Source organism: Amyelois transitella, chromosome 3, assembly GCF_032362555.1.
Source record: "Amyelois transitella isolate CPQ chromosome 3, ilAmyTran1.1, whole genome shotgun sequence".
NCBI lineage: Eukaryota > Metazoa > Arthropoda > Insecta > Lepidoptera > Pyralidae > Amyelois > Amyelois transitella.
This window is the reverse complement of record NC_083506.1, coordinates 2,183,929-2,198,827: the sequence shown is the minus strand read 5'-3', so window position 1 is coordinate 2,198,827 and position 14,899 is coordinate 2,183,929. Positions and strand designations below refer to the sequence as shown.

General features: G+C 34.7%; 1 protein-coding gene across 2 annotated transcripts in view; it reads left to right on the top strand.

The window, feature by feature from the left end:
• The window catches only part of LOC106133512 (solute carrier organic anion transporter family member 74D), a 57,395-nt gene that overhangs the window by 8,241 nt on the left and 34,255 nt on the right, over positions 1 to 14,899 (top strand). The gene's annotated exons all lie outside the window — the stretch shown is intronic.

Here is a 14,899-nt window from a genome sequence, read left to right as displayed (position 1 = left end):
CCAGTACTGTATAAATCATGCGCTATAAATAAGTATCCTGGCGCTCCTTCGACCTCCAGACGTTCGACCTTTACTTCTAAGGGCTCTGATATTATTACCAATATGAACAATAGTAGGTACGTTGTTAAATTCGTTTTGGTAAAAGCATTAGAATAATTTTGCATTGTTCAACTGGGTTTTCTCTTTTGACAGTAGGGACGCTGTGTGTAGGTTTTTATTTATTTAGTTGTTGCCAGTGGCTTAATCTGATTAAACTATTCTTCACGGCGAAAATATTTTTTTTTTTACAAAATTGTGATTATTTCAAAAACTACTGAACCGATTTCGATACCCACGAACTTAAAAATTATGTTGACAGATCTTACATATCTTTTATATTTCGTGAAAATTAGACCAACGGTTCGAAAGTTATTGCGTTTCAAACATACAAAAAATGTATTTCTGCCCCAAGTTGATTGGTAGACCTTGCTCGCTCGGTCAATCAAATTTGGATCATCCAATTCTAAATATCACTTTGCAAAACATTAAGTAGCCCGCGTACTTTATTACTATAACTTTAGCTGTCGCAGTCAGCGGCAATTTAGTAAAAATTATTAAAATTATACTAACCGTTTCGTAAAATAATAAGTACTTATTGTTAAAATTTCATTAGCGTTATATCATTAAGCTTATAATATAAAGGGCATTATTCATTTGAACATCATCTTTGAAAGATATTTGATTTTTGTTAATGATGTTAATTTTTTGTTAAAAAAAAGATTAATCATTATTGAAAGATCTTTCTACAGATGTATGAATTGTTGTAATTTCTGTTATTATCTCCATCAAAAGTTGACCATTTCACAACTGTAAATTACAACATTAGAAGGCACTTGATGTGTTTTACCAGCTTGCTTGGTGCTCGTTGACGCAATGATATATGTTCTGATAAAAAAGAAGTGACTGCATTCTGTTTGTTTGTTTTGTAATGTACGTCTTATCTGCCCTGTAAGATACTGCAGTTAAAAGGACAGACACAGAAATATATTTCTCATTTGCCTTATCTGTATATTTCTAGTAAAATCCAAGTGTAGTATTTGGTAATACAATTTTTATATTTAAATTTTAATCAAAGCTGTGAAAATGTTTTTTTCGTATCCCTATATATACCTATTCTAAAACAAATTCAGGCTATGCTCTGATCGATGTTTATTACTTAATTGATGCATGAAGGGGTAGGCGCAGCAAAAAATAATTTTCTATCAAAATAATTAACGCTCTTTCAATTTATTTTTTATTTATGTTAACTATATTAGTGAAGGGCAATTTTATAAGTTCATACCCGTCGTAGCCCTTACTTAAATCGTTCACAATTTATTAAAAACCCCAATGACTACAATACTTTATTCATATAACGACGCTCATTGCTACTGCAATCAGAAATATGTCTAAGAAGTTATTATGATGATATTTTTTCATAATAACTTACTGTTTAGTAACGTGTGATCGTAAAAACGAGATAACTAGTGTTATCGTTCATTGACCGCAATCCATTGCGAACGTTCGGTTTCTTAATTAAGTATTGGGAAATAAAGAGGTTTAAGATGTTTTATTTTAAATACAGTTTAAGCCTTTGTTGGTGAATGGGTACGAACAAGTGACATCAAATGTAAGGAAAATGTATATTGTATTCTTAGCTCTAGACCTCAAATATGCTTCAAAGTATGATACTTTATGTACTACTATAAGATATGATTTGGTAAAGTTTTTATGGTTGAATTCTTCTTCTTCCTCATGGCTTTAAACCCGGTTGCATCCTCACCACTTTTGAGAGGAGCCCAGGGTATGCATTTGACCATGGATCCTGGATAGGGTGAGTCAGGTTTTTACACGAAGCGTCTCCCGTCTGACCACCGCAACCTTCGCAGGGGAACCTAACCCGTATTGGATCGATCATGGTTACACATTCAGTTCCCTGAATGTGCAGGTTTCCTCACGATGTTTTCCCTCACCGTAAGAGCATCGGTAAGTTCGAAAATAGTCATTGGTTTATGGCCAGGGTGGGATTTGAACCTGTGCCCTTTTGCGCCACACGCATTTTAACCGGGCACCTTACCGATTCGACCACCGACGCTTACTTACATACATTTTTACATACCGACATAAACATATCGACACAGCATACACACATTGACTTCTTGTCTAACACTATTCAATAGTTTAGAAAAGTAGAGTTGACATTATTAAAACTATGAAGTCCTAAATTACACATTACTCGTAGTATTAGACATTTACAGAGTAAACGCAATGGACAAACATTTTTGCCAGCCTTTTCACAGCATATTTCAGCAGACTTCATATGTATAACACGAACACTTCTGTCCTTTTTAGATCAATTTCGAATGGTCATGGAATGATGTTTGTTGGAAAGACAGCTTTGAAATGTTAGCTTTCATTATCACAATAACACTTATATCGTTTATCTATCTGGGCATTGGTCCCACTTATCCACTGTTTCCAATCTGTTCAAAGCAATTAAAAGATTCACTTTCATTTGGACCGGTTTATAGTTTTATCACTTTGACGTATCTACATTTATTTATGTCTTCATTAGTATAATCTACTTGAACTTTAAATTTTGTCCTCGAACTGTGATATTTATGGAATTGAGAATAGATACCCGATTCACAACATGTCTTTAGGGTGGGTACCTACATATATCAGGAGCGTTATATTAAAAACAAACGGTTGCTTTAATACTGAGCATTTAATCATTATAATATTGCAACTTTTATCATTCTCGTACGTTAACTGAAATGCAGATTACGGACATTTAGTTAATAGTACATCAACAGCTGAATATCCTTTATCAATCAATATTGAATTGATCTAATCACGTTTAAGTCGATGCTGATATCGTATAAACATATAAAACCTTTTCATAAATACATATAATCACGTCTATATCCCTTGCGGGGTAGCCAGAGCCAACAGTCTTGAACAGACTGACAGGCCACGTTCAGCAGTTTGGCTTAATGATAGAATTGAGATTCAAATAGTGACAGGTTGTTAGGCCATCGCCTGAAAGAAGAATCCCAAGTTTATAAGCCTATCCCTTAGTCACCTTTTACGACATCCATGGGAACGAGATGGAGTGTTTGTGTGTGATTCTTGTTTTTATTGGTGCCGGGAACTTTAACCATAACCTTTACATATCGAAAGTAAAAGTTTACTTTCGTTGTCTCAAATGAAAGTAATCCACGGCTAGTCTGTATTAGTTTCGCTCTCGACGCTCCGTCCCCGCCTCCGCTCTCAGTCACAAAATTTTCATGTTTGTAAACCTGTCCTAATGGTTATAATGGATGTTGAACAAAGTTCTAAGTACAACTTTTAACTACTTTTAAAGTCATTGTTAATGTAAAAGATTCTGCCGTGTGGTTGCCGGCACCAATTGGATAAAAGAATAGGACCATTGCGTCTCTTTCCCATGGATGACGTAAAAGCCGACTAAGGGATAGGCTTATAAACTTGGGATACTCATTTCAGGCGTTGGGCTAGTAACCTGACACTATTTGAATCTCAATTCTATTATTAAGCCGAACAGCTAAACGTGGCCAATGGGTTTTTCGTGACTGTTGGCTCTGTCTACCCCGCAAAAGATAAAGACGCGATTATATGTATGTATGGTAAAGATTGTTAATATTGGCCAGTAATTAGGCATATTTTTAGATTGAAATATTTCCCTTTATAAGTAAATCTTTTATATATTTTCCTCTTAAGTTACTATGGCATGTAAGGCAGTCAAAAACCTTTTTTTTAATTAAACAGAAACAGGTTTTCTTTAATTTCGGTGCTGGTCACACGTCTACACAAACCACGTGTTGAACTCTAATACCATCGTTGGCTCAAATGTCACTTGTTATTTCCCATTACATATCTTCAGTTAGTTTATATTGAATCGCATTAACATTTGCTGTTTTATTTTCTTTGCAGTCAGCAAACACATGTTTCACCAATTTGATTTAAAACAATTTTGCAGTGATACGACTCGTTAAGAAAGCGAAATTTAACCAAATGTGATTGCGTACGAGAGAGAAAGTCATGTTATACAGCGGGTGCATTCGCCTGACGATATACGTGATGATGACGCACATTGCGAAAAGTTTGCGGAAAAAATTGCCATAAATTCTTATGCATAGGGGTCTTATTTGCATCAGCTTTTATACTTACATACATATGGTCACGTCTATATCCCTTGCGGGGTAGACAGAGCCAACAGTCTTGAAAAGATTGAATGGCCACGTTCAGCTATTTGGCTTAATGATAGAATTGAGATTTGAATAGTGACAGGTTGCTAGTCCATCGCCTAAAGAAGAATCCCAAGTTTGTAAGCCTATCCCTTAGTCGCCTTTTACGACATCCATGGGAAAGTGATGGAGCGGTCCTATTGCCGGGAACCACACGACACCTACCATTACGCTTTTATACTTACTAAAATGTTTGCAAAATTTCTTGGTTTATGACATTTCAACGTATTAGTGTTAAATGTTCGTATATTATATTTTTGTCAGAAATGTGTTTGTATAGATAATTACGTTAATTGACGCAGGTGTATTATTTGTGATTATCAACGTTAATTTAAGAGCGCGTGGGTTTAGTTTTGATCTCGTAATGCTTTTAGATACTATCGGCCAAGATTGTTCGATCTGGGAATGCTTCTTGTGATGTTGCATTCATTTTGATTTAGTGAGGACGTTTTAAATGAGAGTAGCTTTGTGTTAAAAATTTTGAATAACTTAATCCAGAATCGTAGTCAATCAGGACCCTGGGACTCACTCCAGAAAGATTAGGACGCAACCAGGACTAACGCTAGGAGAACGATGATGTGGACTTTGAGTGACTTGATATGAATTGTGGCGGAAATGTAATGAATTTGGCAGAGCTAAATGGAGGAAGCTGTGAGTTCTATGATGAGACAAATGAATAATGAGATGCGGGATAAAAATAGAATAAGAAAGACAGCAGACGAATAGTCCCTTTCTTGAATCGTTTGGATGTCCGAAGCAAGAATATTACAGAACTAGCTGTGCCCGCTACTTCGTCCGTGTGAAATTGTTATTTTGGGCATCATTGAAGCTGAAGATTAATAATCTTCCCCGTTATTTTTCACCACATTTTCCATTATTTATTTGCTCCTTATAGTTGCAGCGTGAGGTTATATAGCCTAAAACCTTCCTCGATAAATGGTCTATTCAACACAAAAAGAATTTTTCAATTCGAACCAGTGGTTCCTGAGATTAGCGCGTTCAAACAAACAAACTCTTCAGCTTTATAATATTAGTATAGATTAGAAATGTGTTACAGCAAGTTAAAGAAGGGGATATGTTGTAAATTCGTAATTGCTAACATCAAAAGTACTGTGGCTACTGTTTCTATTTAAGTCTTCTCTTAAAACTACAGTAACGTTTAAAGAGACGTTAGGAGTTAAAAAGATTTTTTTGGTCGCTTAAAAATTGTATAGAAGAAGGGAAAACTGTAGTGAATTTCAAAACTGAAAACTGACTTTTCATCGTAACCACTGTAGATCTAGTATACTTGAAACTAAGGGGTTTGCAACACTGTACACCTAAAGCTACACATTGAGTCGCGGGATGTCTATTGAAAGAGAAATTGGTGTCATCACTGAACACTCACGAGTTGCTGGACCGTACGCCCGGTGTCGAAGTAAAAGTGTTCCAAAAAATGTACGTCGCGAAATTACATTGCGATTTCGCCATATCGAGGTTACCGATGTGGGTCGAGTAACAGCTATCTGTTAGAATTAATACTTTTTTCGCTGTTCCCTTTAGCATCCGGCAGTGGGCGCTTTCAGTTCATGGTCATTGAAAATCAGACATTAATCATCATCGGTTGGTTTGGAAAAGTATTTGTTTGAGTATTGATTTTTTTATGATTTATTTTCAAAATGTATTTAAATATATATATGGTATCAATTAGAGCAATTATACCTTGGCTAGTAATATCGTTATAATGTGTGATAAATTTTACGATAGGAAAAATTTAAAATTTTTCGTATGTGTTTAAATGACATTTCCGTATGGAGTTTCTACTTCCGGAAGTGTCTAAACAAGAATTTACAAGTAAATTTACATATTGAATAATTTTCTGGTGCTAAGCAGCACATAGTTTCATAATGAAGTCATTAGACTGGCATGATTCATTATCATAGTTTTCAGTAAGTACTGGTTATCCATACTTACTTAAAATTTTATGGTTCTAAATTTTATCGTACGTACAGCATCTTTTTTTACTTCTCGTGATCTTAGATTGTGCTAGTGCGTATGTCTCATATGTCTGCTTCGTCATCTTTGAGTTAACTTTTTGTTTATTTTTTATTTTAGTTTGTTGTTTATTTGTTAAAAGAAAATACGTCTCAATATGACCCTTTTCGTTCAGTTTTTTTTAAAAGACTTCTTCATTGTATTAAGTTTTAAATGGCATGATGTGTTAACGTGTCAAAGCATAGACATTGACCTTGTTGGTGAAATGTAGATAACCGGCAATAGCTGAACCCCCGATAACCTGGGCGTGACTGGAAAGCGTTTGGAACTCCTTCAAACGATAAACTTGACCTTTAAAACTAAAAGTTAACGGTTCTCAACTTTAAAATTAGACACTGATAACTATATCCGAGCGAAATTTTGATGTTATTTAATATCTGTATTTTAAAATCTTACTTACTTACTTAAGTTTTTACCGAGATGATTAGTTAATTATGCCTTTTCCGTACTCTATGCAATACGTAAGCAAAATTTCATGCAGATGAAGTAACTCTATTTCTAATACCTAGTAGGTAAAATGAAAGATTTTATCGTAGAAAGAACTAACCGAAGGTTTTGATACACATCTTTTAAATATAGTAATGAGTTCATATTGAAACGAAAGGTTTTTATCAAATGAATGATATTGTTTTGCATACAAATAAAAAAGTGACACAGTACTCCAAATTCGTGGCGCGGAAATGATGCGAAATGGGAACAAGTGAAATGTCAGTGTGATCACTTTCAAACTACTTCATTTCATATTGTTGCGTCAATTATTTTTGAAGATTTTTACTGAAATAGAAAAAAGGAATATGAAAGAGGTTTCGTTGATAAATTTAGTTTTCACAAAGAAAAGTTGATGGTTATATACATACATATACTCACGTCTATTGCGGGGAAGACAGAGCCAACAGTCTTGAAAAGACTGTTAGGCCACCTTCAGCTGTTTGGCTTAATGATAGATTGAGATTCAAATAGTGACAGGTTGCTAGACCATCGCCTAAAAGAAGAATCCCAAGTTTATAAGCCTATTCTTAAGTCGCCTTTTACGAAATCCACGGGAAAGAGATGGAGTGGTCCTATTCTTTTTTGTATTAGTGCTGGGATGATGATTGATGATTATGTTTCTGTACTTATAACAGTTTCAGCGTTTACCGAGACTAACTTGAGAAGACATTGAATAAATATTTTTTAATCATCTTCATATAGATACCAAAACTGAATTTTTAGCTTTTTCCAGACGTTTCAATTGATCCTTGTATGTAAAAGCTTTGAAAGCCTGACGGCTTAAAAGTCATTTGTATTAATTTGTTCTGCTGGTATTTTATCACTTGCCACGTAGCCTTTTCATTCGATACTTGCTATATCACTTTCACCGTACAACTTTCAGATACATCCTAAAATATTAAAGTTTTAAGCCTGTTGGCTTTTTGGAGATTTTTCGTTCATTTTGTAGCAATAATTTACCTATCATAGTTAACAACTTGCTGGTAATATAAATGTAGCATTTTATATTCGTACTTCATATTTTTAGTTGAAAAGCGAACTTACTTAAATTACCATTATAAACAGTGTCTAAATAATAGTTGTTTGTAACTGGCCATTGCAGTACATATGTATGCAAATAAATGTTTATTTGCGTAGTGTGGAACCAAATGTTAATAAGTTTATTAAAGATTTTTGTTTAAACAAATTCATTCGTTTGTTCGACCATCACTAAACAAGTTATCTGCCGCGTCGAAGTTAACTTAGCGTTAGTTACTTCATCCATAATCAATTCAATGTTTGGATTGATATTGGTTTCCAATGTGACATCTGTTTCGCCATTGCCGACGCTTGTTAAACGATTACAGAGTAATGTTTCGTTTCTTCATTTACACGTTCCACTTTGTTCAATGAGAGGAGGTGAGTAGTGTCAAATTGATGGTACTCATGGCTCGTTGGCAGCGGCCTTGTCCTATCCAACTCACCACGCTGTTTTACAAACGCTTCGTCACATGATGTTCTACTATTCTAATATCAAAAATAGATACATACATACATATAATCACGTCTATATCCCTTGCGGGGTAGACATAGCCAACAGTCTTGAAAAGACTGATAGGCCACGTTCAGCTGTTTGGCTTTATGATGGAATTGAGATTCAAATAGTGACAGGTTGCTAGCCCATCATCGCCTAAAAGAAGAATCCCAAGTTTATAAGCCTATCCCTCAGTCGCCTATCAAAAATGTGACTATCTATTTGTGTAACTATTCGTGAAGACTACCTCTTAATGGCATCACTTCATTGCCACGTGTCCAGTATCCTTGTGTAAGTAATTCATATTCTACCGTCGATTCACGAGCTGCTGTTTCTGACCGCCTCACCTGATAGCTTTGGCACGGTGCGCCGTGTATGAGATCAACAATGTCAAGGCGCTGTTATGTCAGTATTGCGCAATTGCTGCCCGTGAACAGCCCAACACGCTTCACACTGCCCACTAACGACCGGACATATTACTACGGTATTTACTTTTCTATTTGACTAGTTGTCGAATTGACTTTACGTGAACCCACGCTTATTGCGTGAATCTGATTGAATACTTCGAGGGCTTAAATTACTAGTGTTAACTTGTTTTTATCCAGCTGCAAATATTTTAAGGACACTAAGTAGTAAGTTAGTACATCTGGACAGCGCCACAGGGTGCCTGGGCCCTTAGGCAGTCTTGTTTATGAAGACACTCCACGCCTCTCGCGATTCATTTATCATTATTATCGTTAATCTGGGTGTATTTTTTTTTTAAATCTTTATAGAGTTTCAAATACGATTTGTTATGTGAATTTTTTGTGCATTGTTTTGATTCAAATTCATATGTTTCAATTATTATAGGACACTTCTTATCACTTAATAATTGTCATATATTTTGGTTTCACAACATTGGTTGTCGTCAAATAAATTACTTAAAACTAAGTTTACTGCCGCTTCAAAAACGTCAGTGGAGAAGAAGCGGTAACAAACTGCACTGCAGCATTTTCTTCTGATTGCAAATAAAATGTGAAAAGTTCAGATGGGTGTAGCCCAATTAAAAAAAATTTAACAATACTTCAGGTATTTATGAACCTCTTGATAACTTATTAAGATAAATATGTTATTTTATATTATTATTCGAGATATTCTAGAGCCCAAACTCACCTATTTAAAAGCTTACCTAATCCCTTGTGAAATATAAGGTGCGAGCAATTTGTTATAATTTTGCTAGTAATCGTTTATCAGTATCACAGCGACTCTTTATCAATGCAAAATAGAATTGGTTCGTAATTATAAACTAAGTTAGGACTTATCAGCTGGCATAAATCATTAGGTCCAGTGACATACAGCAGCTGCTGTTGGAAATTAATACACACATTACGTTGGATTTGATTTGCAAATACACGGGTAAACACGCAAGTCAGTTTGTAAATGTTATTAACTATCATTGGATCGGCCTTACTGATCGTGGTCAACTAAAATAACTAAAACTTGTTCCTAGAAGTCTGGGCTGCTTAAATTATTAATTTTAAATGCTAATAGGTGCTGAATTAAGGCGTTCACTTCAATAACGCCCTAATTAATTTTGGTTGATACAGCTTCATTCGCTGGCAAACTCGACGTAAATATTTACTTGAATTTTTTCTTCGTTTCCGCTGTAATGATTATTTGACAAAGAAGTTTAGCATGAAACGTACTAAGTAATATAATCGATGATAACACAATAATAGAATAATGTCATTTATATATTACTAACATAGGTTAAACACCATTAGCTTATTAAATTACGTCTGCAGAGTTAAGTATTTGTTGGCAATTGGGCACGTGTCAGTTTTTTTTACAATAATTAGGTATAGTAGTTGGTAGTAACACTCATACATATTTTTAAATACAATATCATAACCTACAGGTAAAAATAGGTCAAATATAATTAAGCTTTGTTTGTAAAAGAATTGAACATTTAAGCTGAATGCGATGAATTAATGACAATTGGCAGCTCTTACAATTTTATAGTTCAATTGAAGTTTATTGCCTTCATTTGAGCGCAGTGATGGAGCTATTTATTGACTGCACTGAACTTGCAGTGTGCACGACAAATACGTCTTTTATTCGATTTATTGGCTATTCAAATGCCCCGCTATTACACTTATTTATAACTAAATAACTCCATCCTCTTCTTAAGTTTTATAAAAACAATTTCTTCTCATTTGTGGCGCTAGCTTTTGACGACTTGTCTTTTGTTGACTCTATTCTATTTTATGTATGCATGTATGTATGAACATTGAAAACCATGAAAGCGTTTTCTTGTTTGGGTTTCAATTTAAACCTAAACCCAGAAGTTTATTTTATCAAACCTGTGGGTTTAGGACAAGAACTTGTATTCTTATTAGGGCGGTTTTCATTATTATTCCATGTGTTTTTATATGAAACTCAAAAATAGTTTCTTTCTAAATTAACATTCCGCTTTATGTTACCTACGTTTTATCCTAAATCCACAGATTTGCAAACAGTCCACTTTGGTTTGAACTATTATTGTTGTGATTGTGTGCATTTGTGTTCAAATTGAAGATTAATCTTGTGAGCGCGGTGTCATCGGCAGCAGGTATCGGCTCACTCGCCTTGACCGCGCACGATGTCCTCTCACTAACCTATAGTGATCATAGTGTTTGCGCTCACATGATACTGCACTATCCATGTGCTTTCTTACGTTTTTATGTACAAACTTTTCTATGAATGTAGATTTGATGGGAGAGAGATGTAGATTTGAAATATTTGTAAGCATGATCAACATTGGTGCTTTCTTGGGACTTGGAACTCATAGGAAAGTTTTAAAAATAGATTATATTTCTTATTTCAATACATTGATACAAATCTGGTTTTGTTGGTCAGGCTGTCCTCCTGTATCATGAATTAATAAATAAATAAAATAAAATAAAAAAAAAAACGTTTATTTTCTCTTCACAAATAAATACATAAGGAAGGAAGCGCTATAGATAACTTAACTAAGTTCTGAAGTCAGAGACTTGAACGAACTTGTACACTTTGTGAAGAGACTAGTCCCTGAAATAGGTCTCCTAAGAAACCTGTCCTACAGGTGACTAGGCCCCTCCCTTGGAGTACTTGTTGTAGTCACTGGTGCTTGAATATGTATCGTTTACGGATACACTTATGAATTTGTATGAACGTATATATATACATCATATACATGTATAAATATACGTATCTATACATCCACATATACACATAACTACATACTCGTAGCATTTATTATCTATACTTTTATCTTATGTTAACTATTATTAAATAATATAAGTATTGTATGATTAGGTACTAATATGGATTTGATTGAGTAGGTACTAACATATTTGGGCTGTTTAATTTGTATTGTATGTGTGGTTGTGAGAAGGATGTGTTGTTTATGTGTACGAAAGTGGTTTTTTATTTGGAGGAAGATTTAGTGGTGAGGAATTGCATTGGTGGTTGTGCTAAATAATTTGTTCAAGTAGCTTTTCTGTGTCTGTATAATTTAATGTTTTTAGGTAGGTTATAATTGTTTTTTTACAGCTATATTTGTGTAGTGGGTATATATTTAAATGTTTGTTTATTTTGTTGTAAATGTACGGTCCAAGGTAAAAGAAGAAAGAAGTTGCAGTAGCTGTGTTGAGAGGGGGTATTACGCAAACTGTTCTGTTCCGTCGCCTGTCTATGAATTTATTTGGGTCATATTGGATGTAAGAGTGTTGTGTAAGGGTGATGCGTAATATATATGATTGTCTGACTGTGAGTACGTCCCAATGTTTATATAGTTCATCAGTTGGGTGACGAAAGGGGAGGCTCGCTGCTACCTTAAGAATGCATCTTTGGGCTCTTTCGACTTCTAGAAGGTGTGTTTTGGCTACTCCCCCCCATGTGGTAATACAGTAGTTGATGAGCGATTGGCATAGGGCGTTGTACACCATCAGTATCACTTTACGGTCGGATATATGTCTAATAGTTTTAAATATATAGACTAGTTTGCGCAGTCTAGTTGTTAGGGTTTCCGTATGTTGTTTAAACGATAGGGTTTGGTCTATAATGACTCCTAGGTATTTTAAGTGTTCAACTTTTTCTAATTGGGGGCATGTACAATTTTGGAACATTTGGTTACAATCGTGAGCGGTTAAGGTGAAGGTTGGTGGCGGTTGTAGATTAGTTTTGAATGAGAATGTAACGTATTTGGTTTTGCTTGTGTTAAGAGTCAGTCGGTTGCTAGTAAGCCAGTTGTTTGCTAAGTGAAGTCCATTTTGGGCTATGTCGAACGTTTCGTCCCAATTATTTCCTTTAAAGAAGAGTGCAGTGTCATCTGCAAAGGCAAAAATTCTACCACTGTCAAGTTGGATTCGGCACAAACTATCAATATAGACCAGGAAGAGGGTAGGAGAGATGCAGCTGCCCTGTGGTACACCACATGTTACTTCTGACTCTTCACTGGTCCAGTTTCCTATTCTGGTTCTTTGTTTTCTGAGGGTCAAGAAGTCCCGGAACAGTGAAAGGGTAATTCCCCTAATTCCTATTCTTTCTAGTTTGCCTAGTAAGCGTGGTATGGGGACAGTGTCGAATGCCTTCTTTAGATCGAGGAATATTACAAGACATTTCTCTTTATTATCTAGGGAGGAGATGATGGCATTGGTTAATTCCTGAACTGCGTCACTAGTTGACCTACCGGCTCGGAATCCATACTGGAATGGGGATAGTAGTTTATTGGATTCTAAAAATTGGATCAGGCGGTTATTCATTATCCGTTCCAGGATTTTTGTTTTGAATTTGTTTATATTTGGTTACTATTAAATTAAAATTTATTAGTTAAGTTTTAATTTTTTGCCATCTTCTTATTTCCTATGAGTTGTTTTGTAAAAGTTGATTCTTGGACAATAATTGTAATGGCGATAGTTGTGTATCGCTGTATATTTCGACAATTTAGCCCTTGTTTTAAAATCTGTATTAAGTAAGTCCTTTATTATTATTTTTATCTAGAAATTCCCACAAAAGTCAAGCCAGATCTGGACAACAGTTAGTTCCTTTATATTTCCAAGATCATCTTTTATTTATTAACAACACAGCATTCAATCTGTTATTTTATTTTGCTTCAGCGTATTGAAAGGGGCTGTAGTTTGTTTTCTTATTATCTCTGAATTGGTTACAATGGTATTAACTTCCACGCTGTCCATGTGAAATTTAAAGCCTTTGTATGGATTTTTTTCACAAATTTGTAGTGGTACAGAAAGTTAATCTTTGTGCCAAGAAGATCCATTGGAGGCGACATCGGCACTCTAAAGTATGCACTTGGTTAAGGAAAAAGTACATAATCCTTTGAAATATGTTTGTTAATATTCCTTAGATCAAGATCTTGTAAGCGGGCACAGTCGTATAGCAAATATAGAGCTAACACTGATTGACAATAACAAAAAGTAGAGGAGTTGACAGCATGCCCATCGTGCCAGCAACGATGGAACTGTTCTTGCCGCGCTTACCTATACATAAATAACAAAGTAAAAAAAACTTCTTTGAAATAACAAGAACAAAATTTGTATTCTGATCTGACTGCTACTAGTCTATGCCTCTCCGGGATAGAGACGTGATTTTATGTTTGTGTATCTGTATGATTGATTGCGACGGCTGGCGTCAAGGTGTAATAGGTATTATTTTGATTCTAATTCAAAGAGCTTATCTTACCAATTTTATATTGTTTATACAGTATTACTGGACCTCGACTAGGAATCTGAAAATTGCAAGTTTGCTTTCCCTTTACTTTAGTATCATTACATTCTCTTGTGTTTGTCTATAATCGTAGGTTTGATTAAGCGCAAATTATAGGGTTATTATATCTTATTTTTAGATATATTTTTTTAATTGTATTCGTTTTTCCCCGAAAACCAATTGCGGTTTTGGTTTTCGTTTCAGCGTCGTGCCCTGTTGAATTTTGATATGGGTTGACGTTGAAGATATTCATCACATGTCCGATTTTATCATTTCTCGGTACGACTGAATACCAAAAAAGCTATTATTAGATGAACAAAGTGTTTTATTAAAAGAAAAAGAGCAGTTTCATGATATAAAAGTTTTGGATTTTCCTACGAGTATGTTAGGTTGGTTGAATCTTAAAAATTTCTTTGTTTGTCCAATGTAATACGATTATTTTTGGCGTTTGATTACTTATTCATTTTATAGGTCATCCGGCGTAAGTGCTCCAATCTACATTGTACTCTGGTTCCGTGCTTGTTTCTGTGTTTATTCACTGGCTATGTCATACGTTAAACCCTTTGTACTACTCTGGGTATTAAAATTTAATGTGAAACTATGAGGGTTGTGGCTAACAAGTTCCACCTGCTAGAAAATATTTTCATGATATTTTTAAATTTGAACGTCGTTGTGTTATTCTCGTAAATAAATTGAGTTCTTTTTTGTAAGCATTTTACTTTATCCATCTAAGTCAAGCGAGATTAGTTCTGTGTTGAACATATTCCATCACTTGAGTTATTTATATGAATTTTTATGTAATTTATTATAAACAAGATTTTAATTATGACAGATGGACAAACGAACATACATT